We start from the raw sequence: 13,923 nt of genomic DNA, 5'->3' as shown, positions 1-13,923 counted from the left end.
GTATATACTTATACTTGTACTTATATTATTGAACAAATAACTATTTATTAATGTAATGTTTACTTTGTATTACTCTTATATTTAAAAATGCTTTGTATATTTGTGTTTATTATTCATGCTTTTGTAATCTTCAAATTTGGAGGCAATAAAGAGAATAATAATAATACGACAAACTGTGTTTATTTGCATATACTTAGATAAGTTGTGTACCGCTCGTTAACATCCTGGACTATACATAGTGGTCAGTTGGAAGAGCTAGTTCGACTGGTCAACAGCTGGTCAGCAGATAAAGTGGACATACTATAATAAAACATGTATACGTGTATAGACAGGTCACCATTGCCATTTACAGCAGAGGATAAACACGTGTCGTGATGTTCTGTCGGAACAAGCGTTTTATTTGGTGTGTCATGTTGTTGTGGTCGTTTTTTTTATCTAATCAATGCTAAGCTATGATACAAATAAACACGTTCTACATTTAACTCTGTATAACTATACACAAGACTCCCCGTTTACACTTATATTTGTACAGTACGTTTAGCCACGTTAGGAAATGTACGTCACAAACGTTAACATTACTAAGAGAACAACGTAATGGCTGTGTGGCATTTTCATTTGTGACCGTTATAAAGTGTGACATGTGGCGCATTGCGCATGCGCAAGGCAAAGATAATGGCATAGTTTAATACATGGATTGGCAAAGCTCTAGCAGACGAACTTGTGTATTACTACAACGTAAATATGGGAAATGTGGACATTCTAGTCAATATACAATGTATGTAACAATACATGGTGTTTACATAATGTAAAAAACCTTGTAGTACATATCAAATGTTCATGTGTACGCTTAATTATTTATTGTATTCGACCTCCGGTAGTTTTATTTTTCTCCTCATCACATTCAATTAAGCTTCTTGTTTATTTAGATATACTAAATTACCATGTCCCCTCCAAAAACTATACATTTGAAATGTATTTCTGTCATATATCCATAAGTGTTACATAGTATTGCGGTACGGATCGATAAAAGTCTTAGTCCAGTCCAGTCACATGCCACAGCTGCCGTGATGCCCGCCCCGCGGTAAGTTTACCTCTGTTTGTATCTATATCAATCAACTTGTTAACTACCAATGCTTACCGAACCAGCCTGAATAGGCATATGCAGATACCTAAAAATAGAACCAGGAAATGTCACTTTAAAATGTGAAATCGTATTCAGCCAAATTTTCGGCGACGTTATAAGGAGTTAGTAATGTTTGTGACGTACATTCCCTACCGTGTTAGCGTAAATGACGGATTCTCTTTACATTTATCATTATCTCGAATAATACCGGAAGTAGGTACTATTTCCATTGGCTCCCGGTTTATAATAATTTAATTGTTTTGGTTACTCACATGCCATTTTTTGTGTTTTTTATAAAAAAATACAATATGTTTATTTCATAACTTCTCCGGGTATTGCTTACGAAAATGCTAGCTACTTCTGCCTTCGGAAATGAATGCTATCGGAAGTATGTATTTTTTCATTGGCTTCTGAGTTAAATCTTAGATTGATTTTCTTGGCTACTCACATGCTAAGTTTCATGTTTTTATCAAAACGTGCAGCGTGTTATTTCGTTACTTCTCTAAGTTTCGCCCACAAAAATGGCGGCCATCTTGAAAAATCCCGGAAGTAGATACCTTTCAAATGTCTTTCTGTTTAATTCCTATTTTTGGTTGTCTTAGCTACTCATATGCCAACTTCCATGCTTTTATAAAAAATGCAGCTTGTTATTTCATTAGTTTTCTTAGTTTCACCACGAAATGGCGGCCATCTTGACAAATGCCTGAAGTAGGCATTTTGAGCGATGGCTCCCGCCCTTGTTTTTTTTATATAGTCATTACTACTTGCATGCCAAGTTTCGTGCTTGTATCATAAAAATGCACGATTTTCCCATTTTTGGCCATATGCCGCTCTGTTACAATATAATTTTCAGCTCTCTTATGTACACTGTAGTTGTAAAATTAAATCCTGAACATTTTAAGCATTGCAAATGTCAAAATATTGGTAACTTTTGGTGGAGAAAAACATATGAAGTTCTGTTCTTGATGTATGTGTGTATGAACGTTACGGCACATATCAATTAAAAAGAAATAAAACGCTTTTGTAATGAAAATAGTGTTATTTCAAAAGGAATTAAAGAAATAACGATACAAGCACCAGATCTAATATCTCTTTATTTGTATAGTCTGACATTCAATGTATCTGTATCTTTGTTGCTACAGAAACATGGCGGTGGATTTACCTCCCCGCACCGACTGGCAGGTCGGGAAGACACTATCCGAAAGCTTCGATCATTTATTGACTTCCGGTATAGGAAGTGACGTCACTTTTATTGTCGGCGATGACAAGACCAGGTTTTCAGCCCATAAACTAGTTCTTTTTAGCAGAAGTCCTGTATTCTTCGCCATGTTTGAGGGTCCAATGGCTGAGAAAGGGGAGATCACTATCCCGGATATATCAGCGGAAACTTTCAAGTTATTTTTAAGGTTAGTTTCTGGTGTATCTGATAGATATTTAAATGTTTGAATTCAGGTGCTTTAAACCTATCTGCAGAAAACTAATGTTTAAGTCAATTACAGATAAAACATTTAATTCAAAGAAAGCTAATATACATTTTATTAAATGAAAAATAATATGTTTATTCAATGAAATATAATATATGTTATGAAGTACATATTAGAAAATGTGTTGCTGACATTATAAAATAGCTCTAAATAAGTTTTTGCCTTTAAGATATCGAAGAACAATACTCAAACATAGATCTGTTAAGTTGACCAGCCGGAACCTTTTACTAGACTTGAGATGTCACTGTCCACTTGACAGACCCATTAACTATGCATGTGTAATTGATTACGTTACAGATATCTATATACAGATCGTATTCACCTGACTGAGAGGAACTTGGTTCCCGTGTTTAATGCGGCGAGAAAATATTGTGTAGACATCCTAATCTCTTCGTGCCAAACATTCTTAACGAAGAACCGCAGACCTGAAAATGCGTGTTCATTTCTTGAATAAGCTCACTTCTTCATGGCAGAAAGTCTTCAGGAAATCTGTGTACGATTTATGATACAAAACGCTGCAGCTGTTTTACAATCGGTGACCTTTAATGACCTCTGCCTGGATTGTCTGACCAGTGTGACGGAGTCTGATGACCTCGGGGTCACAGAGACATGTGTCTACGAAGCCATCATCAGATGGTCTGGGGCACAATGTACCCGGCAAAATATTGAGGTAGGTAGATAATATAGTCCTTACATCTGTCCCGGATATATGTTTTATTAAAGGGACAATTCAGTCTAAGAGTACATTAAAACTTGAACATATTTAGGAAACAAATCAGTTCTAATGTAAATTATATTGCATTTATTGCAACATATGATTTTTTTCCAGAGCGTTATAGGCAATCTTTATCATCTGCAAAACTCAAGCATCTAGATGAGCCATAGAACTCATGTCTTTTAGTCATACCAAGTCATATGGGGAGATCTGTTTTGATTTGGTTGATATGAGACGTGGAAAACGTTTATCAAAGACGCTTTAATCCATAAGGTGGAGCAGCGTGGTCAGTTAACGTATCCACGGCAACATTGGTGACGTCATAATGGTCACTTTTCGATAGCAATTATATCGCCAATTTCTTTACCAGGCTTGAATTGTTTATATAGTGATTCTGACAAGGGAAAAACATCTTGCATTAGCTAAATTTTGGTAAGTAGTATAAACAATATTATGAAGTCTAACTAGCAATGTTTATTCATTATGGCTAAAATAAGATTTCGGTTGAGACTACAGGTACCAAACAAAACAAAGGTAACTAAGTATTGCAGAATGAAACGCCAATGCCAGCAAACTTTATTTGCCAGTACGTAAAGGTAAGGGATGATACGAAATGACAACAACGTCTCTCGAAGCCTTGCTATATCATATGTATATCAATAACTTTAACAAATACTTGCTTATATGTAATGAAACACATGACTGTTGCAGCCGACCCCGGACAACAAGAGAAAGGTTCTTGGTGAAACTGTGTACACCGCACGCTATCTCCATGCAGATGAGAACTACCTTCTCGGCAGAATTTGCTCGGACAAAGTTGTACCACCTGAAGACATCATTGACGTCATCAACCACAACCGAAATAAAAATCCGTCTGTGCTAGAGAAATTGAATTTGAGAAAACGATCTGTCACCCCGCTAAAATTCCATCGGAATGGATATCTGGCTTGTAATTCGTTTTTGTTAGGCGGTCCAACACATGAAGCGGATGAAGCTTTGTGCTTTAGGTCTTCAGTCGATGTCTTCTTGTATGGATTTGGCTTGTTATTTTCAAACAAAAAGGGCAGCGTTGATTTTAAAATATTAGATGGCGACAATTGTCTGGTTGAGGCGTCCAAACCGATGTCAGAGCCTTATCCTGACGCACCAAACATAGGAGATGTGATGTTGGATACTCCACTCAAGATTCTCGCTGGGAGAACGTATGCACTACTGGAGCACTCCAATAATCCTGTGTATCATCATTTCGAAAAGTGTGACTCAAAAATAACTCGTCAACACATCAGCGTGGAGTTCAGTTGTAGCCCAAGGAGTTCATTAGCCAGCTGGAAGGCTCATGTAGCATACTTACTTCTTTCGGGGTAGTAAACACTATATGCCGCCGGATACTTTGATACTATAAAATACATAATTTTCGCGAGATAAAAAAAAATCGGGAAAAATCGGTAGAATGTCCCTTAGTCGGACACGATCCTTCGAGAACATATTTGTAAACGAAAATGTCTATTCGCTACACTGAAAACACGGCAGCCTAAAGTTATGTAAAGACGGTTGGTTTTAACTCAGCCAATGAGATTACTCTTTACATAACTTTCAAGATAGTGGCAAAATGGCAGTCACCTTGACCCGGATTACTATTAGCGCTGAAAAACGACATAAGGAGAGGGATTTGAACAAAACGTCAAACAAGTAAATACGCTTGTTTTCACCTGATGTTTGTTTATGTCAAAGCCATTTATTGTAGGCTACAGTTTTTTCAGTGTAGCTAATAGAAAGTTTCGTTTGAAAAAAAACATGTTCTCGATAGTGTTCGACTTAGGGAAATTCGTCTATTTTTCAAGTTTCGAGACAGTTTGTGAACAAAATAGACTAGTTCAGTATGATTGAGTGTTATCATATTCAAGAATAACATCTTAGCTTTTAATTAAGACCAAAGCTATTGAGATTTCTTGACTGGATATGTTTTACAGCACTTTTCATGGAATTTCATGGAAGTCTTGTTTGGGTTGACTTTACTTGACAGAAAATCTAAAGGGTTTTTAAAATTTCCTCGGAATGGTTTATTTGTTCGATGTACAAATGACCCAGATAATTCTGCAGGTTAAAGATGGTTTAGTTTATTGGGGATATAGTTGATAAGAGATCTCTATAATGGTTTACTTTTGTCGAGGATATAGTTGATAAGAAATCTCTAGAGTGGTTTACTTTTTGTCGGTGATAAATGTGATGATATGCATAGAGGATGGCTTGCTTTTGTCGGATATATTTAACAAGAGATCCCAGGGGTGGGGTTATCAATTTTGATTGAGATATATTTAACAAGAGATCTCGGGGTTGGGTTAATCAGTTTTGATAGAGATATGTTTGATTATTTGAGATTCCTTGAGTGAATTACGTTTTTTACGGGGATATACCTCACAATTTTCAGTGTGATAATATGGACCTCTTGAATGTTAAACTTTAGTTAGGTTGTTAATGACCACAAACGCTGGTTTGGTTTTCTGTAGTCTGAATTTGGCGTATCTTACTGTATCGACTGGTATAGTAACCTTGTATGGTATTGATCATAGTCATATAGTGGATCATGGGTGAAGGGGGAGAGGGAGCATTTCATATATGAGTAACAATATCAAATGATTTCATAAACATATCCATGTATTACGAGGTTAAGATGTGAGCTTTACTAAAAACTCAATAAACAGTATATTGTGATTGACAAAGATCTTTTGTTTAATTTAACATATAAGTCATAACGATTGTTCCAAGATCCTTTTAAAGCCACGCTATATGTAATTATTAACAAAAATTCAGGTTAAATTCTACTCCGATATTAAGATATATTAAAGTTATTAATATTTGTTTAATAACTTTGGTTTACCAGTTGTTGAAAATCGATAAATATAAGCATGACTTCATTATAAACTGATCGCCATAGAAGTTACGATTAATGCCGAACGGAAGTCGGAAAGGTCATGACCAATTTTCGAAAGAGTTCGGACAGATGTTACGTAGTTACGGTAGTCACATGACGTTCTCGGCAACGACGTTACAATGTCGGCTAACTTCCGCTTGTTTGACAAAGTGGAACCCACCTAGCTATGTTTAATATTTATTTGTTTATCAAAATATTCCGAATCATAATCGCTCATCTTGACTTCGATTTAGTCCTTTTTCTGCATGAGGATTTTTTTTTCCAACATTCTTCTAAATCATGAAAAAAAAAATAAGAAAGATACGGATATTGGGACATAACCAATATAAATGCCAACTGGACAGAGGCAAATTCCACAAAGCGCGCATAAAGCATTCATATTGCCATTTTGTTTAGAATTTGGATTTAATGATTACGTGGCTACGTTGCTGTGAAGTTATTTTTTACGGTAATAATTGACACCCATGTTGCAAATATTACAACTTTATGCACATCTGTACATAATCACTGTTACAATTAATAACAATATCTCATGAGATTTGGCACTTTGAAAGGATAATCGTATTGGTGTCATAAAAGGGGCTGGAAGTCAATGCAGTCCCATTCAATTGAGAATATATAGCATGATGATACGCATTTCAAGATGTTGTTCGTGATATGCATACTGAAAAAAACATAAGACATTTCTCCATAGTTTGATATTCTACAAAAAACGGCCTCGAGATATTTCTGAACAACTGTTAATAAGTTTTGTACCAGATTTCATCAACGACCGGTGCTATCTTGAAAAAACCAATGCTAACTTTCACACCATCAATATCAGATATATATGGTGGCATGTTTCTGTCATCGAGTTAGTTTAGGTCGAATTACGGTAACTTGACTTTGAACAGATAGTTATGTCGGCAAGTCGAGTTTTAACACGACTTGTTGAGATAGTTATGTCGGCATGTCGGGTTATAAAATGACTAAAATGAGATGGTTATGTCGGTTCGATGACTTTTAACACGACATATCAGTATAATCGTATTGGAAAGTCGAGTTACAGAATCGCAACTGACTATCGTGCATCTCGTCGTAATAAGGTAGGTCAATTTTCTAGGATAGAAGTCGTCTTTCCATGATGTAAGTCGACTTGCCAACATAAATATCTCAACAAGTCGACTGGTCGACATAATTTCTCGGCAAAGTTACGTTACATAACTCGAACTAAAATAACACGATGGCAGAAATATGCCATCATATATATCTCTTCGGTCCTTAAGTGATTGTTTCCTTCATAAGTATGTACTAATACGAATCCCAAATAAATAGATACAAATTATACAACAATTACTGTTATCATTTATTATTAAATTGATCATTCAGCGCATTGCCGTTTTGTCGTAAGGTCGCATTCTTGCACTATCACAGGAGCGTCAAGGCGACAATATGATATATGATAACGCGATAAGAAAAAAAAACATAAAGTGACAACGCAAAAACTCAAGGTAAGAAGGCGACGAAGTGGTATTCCTGTTTTAGTGTCTGGTTTTGCCATCTCATTTTTTGTCGTATTGTCTCACATCTATCTGTATCCACTTTCATTGCGCCTATGTGAGCTGATAAAAATCAGCTAACACACGGATAAAGAAGAAAACAATCTTCGAAATTGTGTTGGAGAAAGATTCCGTTATACATATATGTATAAAACACACGACATTTCATTTCAAGAATCATCTTCTAGATGTTAACGTTCCAATGTCGAAACATAAAACGTCAAAATGAATATAATGTTTTGAATGTCACGCTAAACACCATTTAAAACTCCGCTTGTAGGCCAGGTATAGTTTGTTACGTTAAATGCCTAATATCGATATGCACAACATTTAAAAGTTCGTTCGTTTGTCATATATATAAATATTGAATGTATCGTATGTAGAACTGAACAACAATAAAATTCCGCATGTTGAATGTCGTATGTTGAGCTGCACAACATTCAAAAGTCTGTTCGTTAGTCAGTTATATATCTGAATGTTGAATGTCGAATGTCGAGCTGCACAACATTCAAAAGTCCGTTCGTCAGTCAGTTATGCATGAGTTCGGAATGTTGAATGTCGTATGTCGAGCTGCACAACATTCAAAAGTCCGTTCACTAGTTAGTTATATATAAGTTCTGAATGTTGAATGTCGAATGTCGAGCTGCACAAACATTCAAAAGTCCGTACAATGGTTAGTTATACATAAGTTCTGAATGTTGAATATCGAATACCGAGCTGCACAACATTCAAAAGTCCGTCCGTTAGCCTGTTATACATAAGTTCTGAATGTCGAATGTCGTATGTCGAGCTGCACAACATTCAAAAGTCCGTTCATTAGTTAGATATATATATGTTCTGAGTGTTGAATGTCGAATGTCGAGCTGCACAACATTCAAATTTTGAATGTCGAATGTCGTATGTCAAGCTGCACAACATTCAAATTATGTTCTCGGTGGCCAGTTATTGGTTTTGAATGTTGAATGTCGTATCTGGAGCTGCGCAACATTCAGATTCTGTTCTCGTTGTCCAGTAATTAGTTTGAATGTTGAATGTTGTGCAGCTCGACATTCGACATTCAACATTCAGAACTTATGTATAACTGACTGGCCCACTAAACACACGTAAATCTGTGTTACTCCTAGTGTACTTTTATTAACAAAACATATGTGCTTAGTATAATTTCAAGAGGACCGGTTAGTATACAACTTAGCATGTATATCAATGAAGGTCGGTGATTGTTAGAACCAGCCTCCGTATACCGAATTATTGTAGCCTTTGATATATTGATAATAGGTAATTTTATATGGGTGCTAATTAAGGCTTTTTTGTTTATAGTTTAAACATATTTTATTGTCTTTTTTTGCTAACAATAGGTATTGGACAGAAGTTATCCATACTCTGTGAGGACTTTATCTAAATACTTGTTGATATATATGCAAACTAGTTAAGGTGTTGGTGACAAAATCATTTTATATAAGACAACTTATATTATCGCGGCTCAATACTGGATCGCTTCGTAAACGTTACATCGACTTTTCATGATATTCTTTTTTTGTATATCACAGAGTAAACTCCCTTGGGGGTAGGTATCCATTGTGACGTCATTACTTTTTGAGCGCAATTCATGTCGTTTTTTTCCGAAAACTATGGAGTCACATTCGCAAACAGATGACGTCACAATTAAAACCTACCCACAAGGGCAGATAACTCTGTAATATGCAAATACCTAATATGTTAACTTACAAATATAAGTATCTAAACAAAAAAATAGGTTAAAGTTATGCGACTGAAAATAACATGATGGCAGAAATGTGCTACCGTCATACACTGTACATGTTTTATAGTTTTGTGTACACATAGGTTCTGGCCATTTGGACATTTGCACGGGCTAACTTACCTTTGACATTATTGTCCGTTACAAGGGCGATAAACGTCCCTAGGATCATTGGAAAACTGAAGACTAGTTCCACCACTTTATCTAGCTCTGTGTTGCCTTAAAAGATCATGTATGATATTATCACTTTATGTCACTTAATGACCTGGATAGAAATTACCTTTTTATAAAAAAAAAATAAATAAAAAAAAATGAACCAACATATAAAATCATAATACACAAAATAATAATTGGTGACAACAAATGGATTTCATTTTGTTTAATACAACATGACACTGCACGATGAGATTATTAATGAAATCAGATAGTGTATGACTTAGGAAAACAACTGAGGACATTTTAAGCGCAGATAGGTGCAAAATATTTAGCAGCAATTGCGTAGTGACTGCGCCGTCATAATTGTAATGATTTGAACTGTTACGGAATGTGCGTACTACATTAGCTGCAGGAAACTGTAAATCTATAATACTTTAAATTTAAAAAAGGAATATTCACCTGTATTGATCATATTAGGATATCGGTTAAGAGTTTCTGAACAAATGATTGGTATAAATATCGATATGCCGACAACAGATATGTTCCTTGAAGAAGTCATGTCAACTGTCCTCAGAGTAGATATCGCAAGACCCAATAGGATTCCTGAAATTAAAGAAACATAAGAACAATGGTAAGCTTAGACTTTCACTTTTAGTATTCCTGAAATTGACGAATACAAAAAAAAAAAAAAAAAAAAAAAAAAAAAAACATAACGATAAGCTTAAACTTTTATTATTAGGATTCCTGAAATAACAGAATACAGCAAAAATGGTAAGCTGAGACTTTAACTATAAGGATCCCTAGTGACCACAAAACACAATGTGAAAAACGGAATAAATATTTCTTTGTCACTACCAACAAATTCTAGAACCATGTATCACTTAGAATTCATATACACAGCGCTTAAGTTATATGGTAATACAATATTTGTCCACATTGAGACTATAACCGTTTGAAATCACTCTTATTTGATAGTTAAAACGTGATTTATTTTACCCGTAGTAGCCATTGCTATTCCACCAATAATTGGATCAGTCATTGACGACATGACCGCGCCAAACTTGACAAACACAGCGAGAATGAGAGCTAGGACCCCAGACAGAAGAACAGCATAGCTACTGCCTACCTGTCATAATGGAAACAGAAATGTATGAAAACCAATTTAGGATGATGAATAAATGCATAATTTTTATAAGAAAATATGTGTTAGTTTTGCCATCATTATACCTGATATTGTATAACATATTGCCAAAATCAAAGCTAATGGAGTAGACAAGAGGCCCGTGGGCCTTACCGGTCATCTGACACATGGCACAAAATAACAAAGTCACAGTACATAGTAGTGGTAAACAATTAATATAATCAATGCAAGGAACTCCTTTGTTGAATATGTAAGTTTCAGAAATAGGTAAAGGTCATTTGTTGCCATTCATCCATACATGGTTGTAACCCATTCAAGGATGAAGGAGGAGTCAGATTTTAAAGCCAAATTTCAGCGAAGCTCCCATTTTGGACAACGCCGTTCTATCCCCATGGGTCTTACCTCGGTCCTTTATAAAATATTATTGTCTTCACCTAAAGTTCCCCCTACTGAGCCCGTCCCCTCTGTCTCCAGGGGTCGGACCTAACTCGTTTATATCAGATATCATTTTCCTTCCCCAATATTGTTTCACACCAAATATGGATGAAATCCACTCAAGAGAGGAGTAGGATTTTTAAAGCTAAAATTAAAAAAAAAATCCCCTTTTGGAGCCCCACTCCTCAGTCGCTAGGGGTTGGAGGAAGCTCATTTATTTAAAATATGATCGATTATATTTCACAACAAATATGGATGAAATCTACTCAAGGGTTAAGGAGGAATAGGAATTTAAAGCTAAAATTAGAAAATGTTCTACCTTTGGGACCCCATCCCTCAGCCCCTAGGGGTCTGAGCAGGCTCATTTATATAACATATGATTGCCCTTTTCCATCCACCCAGGAATAAAGGATGAGTAGGATATCAAGCTAAAATTAAGAAAACTTGCCTTTTTTGGTCCCGCCCTAGGGGTCGGACCTACATGTAATTCATTGATATAAAATATGATTGCCCTTCCCCAATGATGTTTCACATTAAATAGGGATGAAATTCATCCGAGGATGGAGGAGAAGTAGGATTTTAAAGCTAAAATTAAGAAAGTTTCCCCTTTTGGGGCCCCATCCTTCAGCCCAAAGGGGTCGACCCCGCCTCATTTATATAAAATATGATTCGCCATTCCAAACAATGTTTCAAAACAAATGTGGCGGCCATCCATCCAAGGATAAAGGAGGAGTAGGATTTTAAAGCTAAAAATTGCTTGGCTCAGACCAGCGGTTAGTAAACTGCTAAAACATGTTGTCGTGTTGTCGGGATGTTACACTTTTATAGGTTTATTATGCTTGCATATATTCATTCAATCAGTTAGTGATTTTTTCTAGATATTGGAGCGAGCGATTATAACACAGTTATTTGTCCTTCCGAATAAGTATGTATTGTGACGCCATTATTTTGTGAGTGAAATTCACATCGTTTTCTTTGAAAAAGTGCGACGTCACCCTCTCAAACACATGGCGTCACGATTAATACCTAATATGCAAATGCAGAAAAACGATTATACAGGTTCAGCATAATCGTACTATTTATCACCACGAAGACATTGCATCGTTAGATAAATCATCAGGTATAAGGCTAAAGTGTTTGAAATAAAGAAAATCATATATCACTGACAAAATAATAAGACTAAAGTCAAAACCTTTAAGGGAGCCGCCAGATGTTTCAGTAACCCTTAATTATGCAATGTCAAAAGGTGCAATTTATGGAAATAACGGAGCCGTATTCTCTGTTTACTTTCACATATTCATATATTTACACTCTATCCTAGTCCCCAAACCCCCCATTTAATGAAAATATTAATTACATACAGATAATAGCTGATTTTATTGAATGTGGTCCAAATCACTTGAACGCTTGTAAACAAAGAGCGATAGCACTATGCTTCTGCCGGATCAAGATTACGTTTGTCGGATCATAAGAGCGGTTGATTCGCTGGATTATATAACGAGCTTACTTGAAAATATCATATCCATAATTATTTCTCAGGATTCCCATATGTATAAAATGGCGGCCGCAAACTGAAGCTTTCAGTATATAGGATTGAGTTTTGAAGATTGTTTTTTTTTTCTTATATTTTTCATGTATGTGTATCTCCTTATTACATAGTTAGTAGCCAAAGGGAGATAACCTGAGTAGAAATATTTTAATGTTAGCTTTTTGAATTCATGGTTTTGCATTTTGATGTTAACTAGGGTTACGTTATATAATGTTAAATTAACCTGTCAATGACATTCGAAATCACAACACTTCTCACTAACGAATCCATGTCGAACGCACTTTTCACAAAACATTATTATACCGTATACGGATGTATATGCCTAAACAAATATTTGAGTTGTGTTCTTATCATTTCATGCTGAGAGGACGTAATTCACGGTGTCACCCTTCTTCCATTCTTTGTTAAACTTGGTTACGTTACTTTTCAACTAACTAGTTAAGATAATTAGGAACGGTAAATCGATACCATGCAGTTATTCTAATTGTAACGTGATTATCTTAGTTCACAGACAGGATTTAATTATTACGTATCGCTTCAAACTCTTTAACGATAATAAAAAACAAAACAACATTGCGAATATATAGACAATATTATCCCGATAACTTAATGGAAAAAGTAACGAAAATTAGAGTCCGGAATATCATATAACGGACGCAATTCCTACGACTTAAGATAAATAATATATATTGAAGCAAATTATCAATCTCATCCATATTACATATATAACGCAGAAGAGAGATATCATTGAATTATTTCAGCCGGATTACCTGGATACGGCCAATGGAACCACGGTGTGGACTCCATAAGTTCGGTCCGTGTGTCTGTCCTGGCCATATATGCTGATTTAGTTGGATTTGTTGGGAAAAGTCCCACCAGTGTACAGACAAAACAAGTTATCAAGGTTAGTAGTACGCTGAGTGGAATCTGCAATTAAAAAAATATCATCATCATCATCTCATCATCATCATCATCATCATCATCATCATCATCATCAACATCGTCGTGGTCGTCGTCATCATCGTCGTCATTGCCGTCATCACCACCATAACCATCATCATTACTGCTTTCATTATCACCATCATTATTTCATC

At 35.6% G+C, this 13,923-nt stretch overlaps 1 pseudogene; it reads left to right on the top strand.

The window, feature by feature from the left end:
* Nucleotides 1-2,269: 2,269 nt before the first annotated feature.
* On the top strand, nt 2,270-4,687 carry LOC138312548 (BTB/POZ domain-containing protein 2-like; annotated as a pseudogene).
* Nucleotides 4,688-13,923: the final 9,236 nt, after the last annotated feature.

This window comes from Argopecten irradians, unplaced genomic scaffold (assembly GCF_041381155.1).
Source record: "Argopecten irradians isolate NY unplaced genomic scaffold, Ai_NY scaffold_0367, whole genome shotgun sequence".
Classification (NCBI taxonomy): domain Eukaryota; kingdom Metazoa; phylum Mollusca; class Bivalvia; order Pectinida; family Pectinidae; genus Argopecten; species Argopecten irradians.
Note: the sequence above shows the minus strand (reverse complement) of the source record. Positions and strands in the feature narration are given on the sequence as shown.